This window comes from Hypanus sabinus, chromosome 12 (genome assembly GCF_030144855.1).
Source record: "Hypanus sabinus isolate sHypSab1 chromosome 12, sHypSab1.hap1, whole genome shotgun sequence".
NCBI classification, from domain to species: domain Eukaryota; kingdom Metazoa; phylum Chordata; class Chondrichthyes; order Myliobatiformes; family Dasyatidae; genus Hypanus; species Hypanus sabinus.
Genome location: NC_082717.1, coordinates 46,919,668 through 46,932,178, shown reverse-complemented (window position 1 = coordinate 46,932,178; position 12,511 = coordinate 46,919,668). Strand labels below are relative to the sequence as shown.

The 12,511-nt window shown below is 43.5% G+C and overlaps 1 protein-coding gene across 1 annotated transcript in view; it reads left to right on the top strand.

The window, feature by feature from the left end:
* The window catches only part of vash2 (vasohibin 2), a 136,559-nt gene that overhangs the window by 23,055 nt on the left and 100,993 nt on the right, over window positions 1-12,511 (top strand). The window lies entirely within an intron of this gene.

Genomic DNA, 12,511 nt, shown 5'->3' with positions numbered 1-12,511 from the left:
TTTAAAGCCCTCTCTGATATCTACGGGTATCCTCATTAGGGAAGTTATACAGTATCAACCCACTTTTCAAAGACTAGCTTACTTCCCTGACTAGTGTGCAGCAAGGTTTAGTGCCAAAACCCGCTACCCTGACTGGTAGCCCCCCCCCCCCCCCCCCCCACCTGGCCAAGGAGGAGATACTTCCAGCCAACGAAGTAGTTTAAAATCAGTTTTTTTTAAAAATGATACACAATTTTAGGCAAATGGTTCTTGATACATATTTAAAATTTACAGATGATTTCTGATTTACTTAAGATTTTTCAATTACAGAAGACTTCTAAATGGATTTCCAAATATAGGTACAATTCTTACAAAATAAAAGAATAGCCCAACAAGTTGTAGGCGAACAAGTCGCCCATCATAAGAAACTGGAGGCTGAGGCATGAATTCTCCTTCTTCATCCTGCCACCCCATCTTTCTGCCATTCTCCTTGTCAATTCTAACAATCCTTAGTGCTTTCTAATATTTGTACTGTTTTGCTACTAGTTGACATTTTTGCATGTGATGTTACTCAGATACTTTTGCTGTGGCAAAATAATTCACGCAGATAGTCTAAAAGAAATTTCTGGGTGCAGAGATTGCAGACACCTAAGATCAATGCTGTGAGGGCTGTCTCTTGAGTATACAAGTATCCCAAGCATTGATAGATTATTATGACTGTGACCAATTTTGATGTGGTAAGTGACATAACACCCATTGTCTAGCATTAGGCTGATGCAGTCTAGAGGTTTCATGGTCACTTCACTTTGCAAACCATATCTGTTGAGCAGCCAGCCCCTGCTATAGGCCAACAGCCTGTGCTTTGTATTAAAATGTTGTTTGCAAAGCTATGCTTTTAATTTCAAACCGCTTGCTGCTTGTAATTTACATTAAGAACTGAAGACCAGTTCTTATTTACACCAAGAAGCTGAACAAAGAACATTGGTTCGAAGTTTAACTTTGTCCCAAACAAATCTGACCCTTTGGAAAGGTCATACTGCTGTGTTAGAAAGCTGCGGTCAGCAATAAGCTTCTTGTGCCCTGGAGAGTGATTGTGCATCATAGGTGATCCTCCACCCTCAATCTGACCTGCAATTTACATACTTTTCCTTGTCTCAATTCAATCATGCACACTGTACCCAGCTAGGTAGCCCTGTCAGCTCCGCCCACCCTACCACATCCTTCCCCACGTCAACCAGCAATCATGAGCATTGTCGCCCCCACACTCCCACTACTAGCACTGATAAAAGCAACCAACTCAAGCACCATACTATATCTGCTGTTTCTCCTGCTACACCATGCCACTTACAGCTTTCTATCTATAAATCTCCCATCAATCCCCTTTCTCATTCAAATTACCTCTTTCCCCAGAGCCCAGTCCATTCCCAGCACGTGCCTGATACCCTTTATGAGCTGTGCCTGCCAAGGAAAACAATTCTGCTGTTTGAGGCTGATCTCTTATTGCTGTAGTCCATGCACCAAGGCCATCATTGGATTTTGATGCATCAAGTGAAACATACTCTAGTCAGTAATGTGCAATCACTTAATGAGTCCTTGCAGGCAACAAACAAATTCCAGATCCTTTTCATTTGCTATATTCCAGTGGATTATCAGTGCCTAGATTAAACATAAAATATTTATTAGATTTTTAGCACCAGAGATGTCTTCAGTTAGACATGTAGCCTTGTTACCCTCACAGAATGTGATTTCTGAATGCACAGTTGCCAAGCGTGGAAACATGATTAAGTGTAGGCCTTGCTGCATAAATTACCTCTGACAATTGTTTTGTTCACTGCAACATGTCCTGACACGTTCCCATCTAAAGTATTCTGCTTTCATCGTAGTTACAATGATTTCTGGTTGAATGCTATTCCAAAATAAACCCTTTCAAAAATTAATCTAGGTTAAGATTTGCTTTGGCTATGCATAACTTTTTATGTTTTGGTTTTCAGTGTGGGTACAAATACAGAGCTGAAAGTAAAACCCTTGGTGTTTTAAATGGATAAGTAATAACTATTTTGTACTTGTTCTTCTCTACGTGCAGAGATTCAGGAATGAATGTTGCTCTCAGATGAAGCATATTAGAACTTGAGGCATAATGAACTTAAGTACATTCTGTCCTCGTTTTAAAACTATATATTAGCCTTCAAAACAGCTGAAGATATATAAAAAAAATTTAAGTAGCATTTAGGAGATGAGAATGATATCTCAACAGAAGAATCACAGAAATTTCTTCACAACAAATAGTTCATGTTTTGTCTGTACAACTGCAGTGGTGATAGGAAGTTTGTGAACCCTGTAGAATTTTCTCTATTTCATCATAAATATAGCCTGAAATGTGATCAGGTCTCCGCATAAGTCCTAAAGCTGGAGAAAGAGACCCCAATTAAATAAATAACACAAAAACATTGTACTTGTTCATTTATTTATTGAGAAAAATGATTTAGTATTACATGTATTTGTTGGAAAAAATGTAAACCTTTGCTCTCAGTAACCGGTGTGACCTTCTCTCCCCCCCCCCCCCCCGCCCCCCATCCCTGTACAACAATAATTTCAACAAAATGTTTCCAGTAACAGTTGATCAGTCCTGCATGTTGGCTTGCAGGAATTTTAGGCCATCCCTCCTTACAAAACTGCTTCAACTCTGGGATGTTGGTGGGCTTTCTTGCATGAACTGCTTGCTTCAGGTCCTTCCACAACATTTCTATAGGATTAAGTTCAGGACTTTGACTTGGCCACTCCAAACCATGAATTCTCTTCTTTTTAAGCCATTGTTGTTGATTTACTCTTGTCTTTTGGTTCATTGTCTTGTTGCATTACCCAACTTCTTTTAAGCTTCAGGTAAAGGACTGTTGCCCTGCCATCCTCCTGTAAAATGTCTTGATGCAATTGTTCCCTCAATAATTACAAGCTGCCTAGGCCCTGAGGCAGCAAAGCAGCTTCAAACCATGATGCACCTTCCATGATGCTTCACAGTTGGGATGAGGTTTTGGTGTTGGTGTGCAGTGCCCTTTTTCCTCCAAACAGTGCATCTCTGCTGAAAGTTCAACTTCTGTCTCATCTGTCCACAGAACACTGTCTCAGAAGCATTGTGGAGCATCCAGGTTGCCTTTTGCAAACTTGAGACCCGCAACAGTGTTTTTTTGGAGAGCAGTGGTGTCCTTCCACGAACACCATTCTTGTTCAGTGTGTTATTTTATATAGTGGGCACATGTACAGAGACGTTAGCAAGTTCTAGAAATTTCTGCAGGTCTTTTGGTGTTGCCCTTGTGTTCTTCTTCACCTCCTTCAGCACATTGTGCTGTTGGTGTGATCTTTGCAGGATGCCCACTCTGAGGGCGAGTAGCAACAGTACTGAGTTTCCTCCATTTGTAGACAATTTCTGTTACTCAGGACTGATGAACACTCAGGTCTTTAGAAATGCTTTTGTAGCCTTTTCCAGCTTCAGGCATCTCTACAACTCTTCTAAGGTCCCCAGAAAGTTGTTTTGATTGAGGCATGGTGCACATGAACAGATCTTTCTTGAGAAGAGCAGGCTCAGTCAGTAACATGACTTTGTGTGTCTTTTTTTTATATATAGGGCAGGGCACCTCTACAACCCACATCCCCAATCTCCTCTCATTGATTGGAACACCTGACTGCAAATAACTTTTGTAGAAGGCATTACCCCAGAGGATCAACCACTTTTCCCAATAAATACATGCAATATTAGATCATTTTTCTCAATAAATAAATAAACAAGTATAATGTTTCTGTGTTATTTATTTAATTGGGTTCTCTTTATCTAGTTTTAGGACTTGCCTGAAGATCTGATCACATTTTAGGTCATATTTATGCAGACATAGAGAAAATTCTACAGGGTTCACAAACTTTTTAGCACCACTGTACATATCTACTAAAATAAAAGTATGCATGCAGGAGGTGAAGTTAACTGGTGTATTCGCAATGCAGAGAGAGAGAGAACACACATATCAGTGCACATGGGTAGGCAACAGATCAATGCGCATGGGTAAGTTATCAGTCCATAAGTAGTGCTAAGGGAAGTCATTGCTCTAAAAGAAATAGATCTATACATTACACTTCCCCTTTAAAATTAAATTAAAATTTAAGATAAAACTGTATATGTAACAAAACATTCACCTTTCCTTTAACAAACCATATTTGATTGGCAGACGTACGCAATTGCAGTAGCTTGTCATCGCACAAGGACGCTGAGATTTAAAAAGCAAGAAGTTTCTTTCAGTGGGAGATTCAATTGGGAGAAGTGCGCAGATGCAGTAGCTTGTCATCGAGCATGGCCGCTGTGAAGGTTCTGGGATAAAAGGAAGACACTGCATAGTGGAGTGGTCGTCAGAGTAGCGTGAGTCAGAGTAGTAGCAGGGCTTTGGTGAGGTAATGAGGTAAGTTATTTTCATATCTCTTTTTTTCCCCTCTAACTTAAGACGAGTGGGTATGACTGCAAGACCAGTTTTCTGCTCTGGGTGTTGGATGTGGGATATCCGGGAGACTTCCAACCTCCCAGATGGCCACATCTGTGCCAGGTGCATTGAGCTGTAGCTCCTTAGAGACAGTCTTAGGGAACTGGACTGCATCTCGATGACTTTCAACTTGGTAGGGAAAATGAAGAGGTGACACTGGGGCCACAGGAGCCAGATAAGTAGGAGACTGTCAGGAGAGGGAAGGGAAAGTATCAGATAGTGGAGAGCATGTCTGTGGCTATCCCCCTTAACAATAAGTACTCCATGTTGAGTACTGTTGGGTCGGGGGTGGGGGGGTGTGGGATGTACCTGGGGTGAAGCAACTGTGGTTATGCCTCTGGCACTGAGTCTAGCCCTGTGGCTCAGAAGGGCAGGGAACGGAAGAGGATGGCAGCAGTAGTAGGAGACTCTATAGCTGGTGAACAGATGGGTGGTTCTGTGGCATGAAAAAGCAACTCAGATAGTTTGCCTCCCAGGTGCCAGGGTTTTTGATATTTCCGATCGCATCCACAATATCCTGTAGAGGGAAGGTGAACAGCCTGAGATCATGGTACATATTGTTACCAATGACATAGGTAGAAAAAGGGAGGAGGTTCTGAAAGCAGAATACAGGGAGCAGAATATAGGAAGAAAGCTGAGAAACAGGACTGCAATGGTAGTAATCTCGGGATTGCTGCCTGTGCCATGTGAGAGTGAGTATGGGAATAGGATCAAGTGGTGGACAAGTGTGTGGCTGAAGGATTGGAGCAGGGGGCAGGGATTCACATTTCTGGATCTTTCTGATCTCTTCTGGTGCAGATGCGACCTGTACAAAAAGGAGAGGTTGCACTTGAATCCGAGGGGGAACAGTATCCTGGTGGGGAGTTTGCTAATGCTATTGGGGAGGGTTTAAACTAGAGTTGCAGGGGGTTGGGAACTGAAGTGAAGAGGCAGAGGAAGGGGTGATTGGCACACAAGTAAAGAAGCTAGCAGGGAGTTTGTGAGGAAGGATAGGCAGATAATAGAGCAAAGGTGCACTCAACCTGATAGTTTGAGATGTGTCTATTTTACTGCAAGGAGTATCGTAAACAAGGTGGATGAACTTAGAGCATGGATTAATGTGTGTAACTATGACGTTGTGGCCACTACAGAGATTTGGATGACTCGGGCAGGAATGGATGCTGAGTGTGCCGGGATTTAGATGTTTCAAAAAGGACGAGGAGGGAGGCAAAAGAGGTGGGGGAGTGGCACTGCTAATTAGGGATTGTATCATCGCTGCAGAAAAGGAGGAAGTCATGGAGGGATTGTCTGCTGAGTCATTGTGGGTGGAAATCAGAAACAGGAAAGGGCAATAATTGGGCCTGGTATTTTTTTTTATATAGACTCCATCCCCCCCCCCCCCCCCCACAGTAACAGAGACATTGAGGAACAGATAGGAAAGCAGTCTGGAATGGTGTTGGTGTGATGGGAGATTTTAACTTTCCTGATATTGACTGGCATCTCCTTGGAGCAAGGGGATTAGATGTGGTGGAGATTGTTAAGTGTGTTCAGTAGGGCTTCCTGACACAATATGTAGATAAGTCAACTGGAGAAGGGGCTGTACTTAATCTGGTATTGGGAAATGAACCTGGTCAGATGTCAGATCTCTCAGTGGATGAGTATTTTGGAGGGAGTGATCACAACTGTGCCTCCTTTACCACAGTGCTGGAGAGGGATAGGAGCAGACAATTTGGGAAAACATTTAATTGGGGGAGGGAAATATGATGCTGTTAGGTAGGAACTTGGAAACATAAATTGGGAGCAGATATTCTCGGGGGAATGCACGGCAGAAATGTGGCAAAAGTTCAGGGAACATTTGCATGGCGTTCTGCATAGGTATGTTCCATCGAGGCAGGGAAAGGTTGATAAGGTTAAAGAACCATGGTGTACAAAGGATGTAGAAAATCTAGTTAAGAAAGGAAGAAAAGCTTACAAAAGGTTCAATAAACTAGGTCCTGTTAGAGCTCTAGAAAATTACAAGGTTGCCAAGAAGGAGCTTAAGAATGGAATTAGAAGAGTCAGAAGGAGCCAAGCGAAGGCCTTGGTGAGCAGGATTAAGGAAAACCCCAAGGCATTCTACAGGTATGTGAAGAGGATGAGCCATAAAATAGGACAGATCAGGTGTGATAGTGGAAATGTGTGCATGGAGTTGGAGCAGGCAGTGGAGGTACTTAATGAATAGTTTGCTTTAGTATACACCAGAGAAAAGGGCCTTAGCACTTGTGGGAATGACTTGCAGTGGACTGAAATGCTTGAGCATATAGATATTAAGAAAGAAGATGAGCTGGAGCTTTTAAAAAAAAAAAACATTTAGTTAGATAAGTGGCCGGGTCCGGACAAGGTATACCCCAGATTACTGTGAGAAGCAAGGGAGGAGGTTGCTGAGCCTCTGGTGGTGATCTTTGCATCATCAATATGGATGGGAAAAGTACCAGAGGATTGGATGGTTGCAGATGTTGTTCCCTTGTACAACAAAAGCAGTAGAGATAACCCAGGAAATTATAGGCAAGTGAGTCTTACTTCAGTAGTGAGCAAGTTGTTGGAGAAGATCCTGAGAGGCAGGATTCATGAGCATTTGGAGAGACATAACCTGATTAGGGATAGTCAGCATGGCTTTGTCAAGGGCAGGTCGTGCCTTACAAGCCTGACTGAATTATTTGAGGATGTAACAAAACACATTGATGAAGGTAGAGCAGTGAGTGTAGTGTATATGGATTTTAGTAAAGCATTTGACAAGGTTCCCCATGCAATGCTCATTCAAAAAGTAAGGAGGTTTAGGATCCACGGGGACCTTGCTTGGTGGATCCAGAATTGGCTTGCCCGCAGAAGGCTTGTAGATGGTTCGTATTCTGCGCGGAGGTGACCAGTAGTATTCCGCAGGGATCTGTTCTGGGACCCCCTCCCCTTTGTGATTTTTATTCATGACCTGGTTGAAGAAGTAGAAGGCTAGGTTAGTAAGTTTGCTGATGACACAAAGGTTGGGGGTGTAGTAGATAATCTGGAGGGTTGTCAATGGTTACAACGAGATATTGATAGGATGCAGAACAGAGCTGAGAAGTGGCAGGTGGAGTTCAACCCGGATAAGTGTGAAGTAGTTCATTTTGGTAGGAATAATTTGAAGGCAATATAGTATCAATGGTAAGACTTTTGATAGTGTGAAGGAACAGAGAGTTCTTGCAGTCTGTGTTGATAGGATACTCAAAGCTGCAGCGCAGATTGACAGTGTTGTTAAGAAGGCATATGGTGTGTTGGCATTCATCAACCATGGGAATGAATTGAAGTCATGAGCTAACATTACAGCTATACAAGATCTTGGTCAGATCCCACTTGGAGTACTGTGTTCAGTTCTGCTCACTTTACTACAGGAAGGATGTGGATACTATAGAGAGAATGCATAGGAGATTTTCAAGGATGTTGCCTGGATTGGAGAGCACACCTTTTGAGAATAGGTAGAGTAAACTTGGCTTTTTCTCCTAGTAGCAATGAAAGATGAGAGGTGACTTGATAGGGGTGTATAAGATACTGAGAGTCAATGATTGTACGGATAGCCAGAGGAGTTTTCCCAGGGCTAAATGGCTAACACAAGGGGGAATAGTTTTAAGCTGCTTGGAAGAAGGTTCAGAGGGGATGCCATAGGTAAGTTTTCACAGAGTGGTGGTTTCATGGAATATTCCGCTGGTGATAGTGGTGGAGGCAGATAAAATAGGGTCTTTTAAGAGACTCTGGGATGAGTACATGGAGCTTAGAAAAATAGAGGGTTATGTGGTAGACCAATTATGGCTGTTTCTAGGGTAGGTTACATGGTCGGCACAACATTGTGGGCTGAAGGGCCTGTACTGCTGTAGATTTCTATGTTCTGTGTTCAAATAAACATGCTTTAACAATAACAGTTTATAACTAACTTAACTATACCAAAGATTCAGTCTTTTGGGTGACGCTCTGTTGCTTTCAGAATAGTGCCTTTGGACCTGTGGAGTGGCATTAGGTTTGGTAGGTGTCTTCTCAGAGGTAAGTTTCTCTCTTGCAGGTGTAACCTTGCTGTTATTGACATGATCATCACTGAGGGGTAATTCCAGTTGCTGTAATGTGTCCGTCTTGTTGGATGCATTCGACTCGGGTACGTACTTCAGCTGAGCGTCCGGTATCTGGTCCACATGATGTCTCCAAGTCTGATCTCCGACATCCTGAACAGCTTTCGGACAAGTCTTTAACCTGTCTATCTATTCCGGGCCACCGCACCTAGCTCTGGATAGGACTCCTCATCTTGATTGTACCCAGGTATCCTTCATGCACATACTCTAACACTCTGTTCGGAGGGAACCACAACACGAGATCCACGTGTCAGCATTCTTTGAGATACAGACAGTTGGTCTTGTCTCACTGAGAACTCTGGAAAGCTAGGATTATCCTGAGCTGGCCATCCTCGCATGGGGATGTCGTAGAATTTTGACAGTGTCGGGTCTTTCCTTGTTTCTCTTTGTAATTCTGAATTTGTTACCGACAACTGGTCCACCAGTGCAGTGTTGAAACACATCTATTGGGTCACAGTATGAAGACTTTTCTTCTTAGTTGCCAACAGTGAAAGACATGACAAGTCGTCAACATTGCTGTGCTGTTTGGTGCCCTTGAACTCTATGTCATAAGAGTGGGCTCCTAGGAACAGAGCCCAACGTTGCAAACAGGTAGCAGTCATCACTGGAATTGAAAATAGACACAAGTGGCTGATGGTCTGTCACTAGCGTAAATTTTTGTTTGTATACGTACACCTTTTATTCCCATACTAGACTAAGGGCCTGTTGGTCAATCTGTGCGTAGTTGCATTCTGGGCTCGTCAGTGATCTTGATGCAAATGCAATCAGGCATTTAATTCCACCTTTTGTCGTGTGTGACTAAATGGTACCAATGCCAAAGGGATGCATTGCACACTAGTTTGATGGGTGGAGATGGGTCATCATGGATGAGCAGTTCATTTGATGTTATTAGTCTCTTTGTTTCCTTGAATGCTCTTTCACATCTTTCTGACCATTCCCACTTTGCTCCGGTCTGCAACAGTGCATTCGATGGGTACAGCACTGTAACAGTGTTTGGGAGAAACCAGTGGTAGTAGTTTAAAAGGCCCAAGTATGACCTGAGTTGTGACACACTTCCCGGTTTGGGTGTCTGCAGCACTGTTTTAATCTTCTCTTGTGATATATGTAAGCCGTGCTTGTCAATGACATGTCCATGAGATGAGATTTTATTTCTCTCTCTTTATGCCAGATCATACTTGCTCAGCCTGGTAGGCACAATACCAAGGTTCTGGAGGAGCTCTTCATCATTCCTACTAGTAACAGTGATGTCATCAAGGTAACGTTGAGTTTCTGGGATATCTTGGAGCACTTGGCCCATTGCTCTTTGCCAAATTGCTGGAGCTGATGTGACTTCAAAGACAAGACGAATACACTGGAACAGTCACTGTGAGTGTTGATTGTGAGGAACTTCCTGCTTGATTCCTAAATTTCCAATTGCAAATAGGCTTGTGACAAGTCAACCTTTGAAAGCTTCTGCCCGCCTGCCAAAGATGCAAAAAAAAAGCCGCCTATTCAAAGCAGGGGATACCACACAGAATGCAGCACAGCATTGCTGCTGACTTTGAAGTCCCTACATATGTAAACAATTCTGGCATTCCCTTTCTTGATCACCGGAACAATGGGCAAGACCCAATCATTCTACTCAACCATCAGGACAATGGGCGTGGCCCAATCACTCCACTCAACCTGGGAGAGAATGCCAGATGCCTCCAAACTCTGAAATTCAGCATCTACTTTAGGACTTGGTGTGTAAGGCACTGGACACTCTTTTGGAATCTTGGTGTTGCTGCTTCATTCAGTTCAATTCTGGACTTCATGACTTTGAGTTTACCAATCCCCTTCTCAAACACCTTCTCATTAGCATTAAGCAGCTGTGACAGTCTCTGGTTAGTGCTACCATTTGGTCTGTACTTGCCTGTTGTTGACGTATTGAGAGTTTTGATTGTGCACTAGTCTAGTTTCTCAACTATTGATGTCCAAAAGTGCTGGCCCTCCACTTTTTAACACATAGAGCTCTAACTGCCCTGTTTTGCCTCCGTGTGTCACATTTACTTTCAGTTTCCCTTTGGAAGGCACTTATTCACATGTGTAGGTCTTTAGCATCACTGAGGCCTTTTCTAATGGTAGCTTAAAAAACAGTCTGTTGTAGTCGGCCTCTGAAATCAAGACAAAGCTGACCCTGTGTCCAGCTCCCTTTTCAGTTTTACACCAGACATGTAAATTGTGATCGATCGATATGATTTTGTGATCTGTTTTAGTAATACAGTGCAGTTCTAGGCATGACAACTGACCTTTATCAGACTCTCTCTTGTCTGATTCGGTTTCACATTTAATCACTTGATGCATCTGTTTAGCTTGTGTCTGAAACTTATCACTCGGTTGTGCTTTATGTCTGCCTTGCTTTATGTGACCTTGTCCCTGACACTTCCTGCAAATGTTTTTTTTGAATCAACAGTCATTTGCATCTTGTGAGGATTTGCCACATCTATAACAGTTTTGGCTCTTTGCACCATTCAGGGACATTTTGTGTATTTCACATTCTGAACTCTTTTTCTGTAGTTCAGCTGCATCATTTGCAGAGGAAGTCTCTACTGACGTTACAATGATAATTATAACTTGTAATTGCTTGGTCCGCCAGAAAAAGCAGGATCTCCCAGTGGCCACACATTTTAATTCCACGTCCCATTCCCATTCTGATATGTCTGTCCATGGCCTCCTCTACTGTCAAAATGAATCTAAACTCAGGTTGGAGGAACAACATCTTATATACCGGCTGGGTAGCCTCCAACCTGATGGCATGAACATTGACCTCTAACTTCTGTTAATGCCCCTCCTCCCCTTCTTACCCCATCCCTGACATATTTAGTTGTTTGCCTGTTCTCCATCTCCCTCTGGTGCTTCCCCGCCCCCTTTCTTTCTCCTGAGGCCTCCCGTCCATGATCCTTTCCCTTCTCCAGCTCTGTATCACTTTCACCTATCACCTTTCCAGCTCTTAGCTTCATCCCCTCAGGTCTTCTATCATTTCGCATTTCCCCCTCCCACCACTACTTTCAAATCTCTTATTATCTTTCCTTTCGGTTAGTCCTGACGAAGGGTCTTGGCCCAAAACGTCAACCGTGCTTCTCCTATAGATGCTGCCTGGCCTGCTGTGTTCCACCAGCATCTTGTGTGTGTTGTTGTTTGAATTTCCAGCATCTGCAGATTTCCTCGTGTTTGCTCTTTAAATTCATTACTGCTAAGCCTCTGCCAGTGATGCATACACTGAAGGAGTTTAAATCTTCTCTTCAACAGGAGTTCAGTGAAACCCTCTCTCACTGCTCCCCATCTATAATTCTTTCAGCCCTTCAACTTTTCGATCATATTTTGACCCAGACCCGCTATTACAGCCATATATCCTTCCTTGGAACGTGTCTCCGCCGCCAACTGACTCCAGTTGGCTTCAGGATCTGTTTTCGAGCTTCTCAATTTGGACCTTCTGAGGATCCCAGGCGCTCACATTTAATTGACTCTGCCTCCCGTTGTTTCTCCCGGCGAGCTCTGAGGGCGGCACTCTCTGCCATGAGAACGTACCTGGCGTCCCTTTTACAATCCCTTCCACGCCTCCTGGACACCTTTTTCTCTGTTTGCAATGGACCTGTCCGTTATTTCATCCTCTGTCAGATCCATGCATGCAATCGCCGTTTCTTTGACTTTATCACGTCCTGCAAGGATCGCAAGATCTTCCATCTGCAGACCCCAGAGCATGGTCTTCGTATCGCACCCCTGGGCCTGGCTGTCGATCTCGGTTGCCCCAGCAACCCAGGACGTATTGAAATCCGGACTCCAGCACCATCACCGCGGGTTCCAACTACAGCTTCAAAGCGATTGCGCAACCACTGACTGCGACTCCAGGTCGGGTCTTCACATGCTGCGATTGTGACTCCCGTC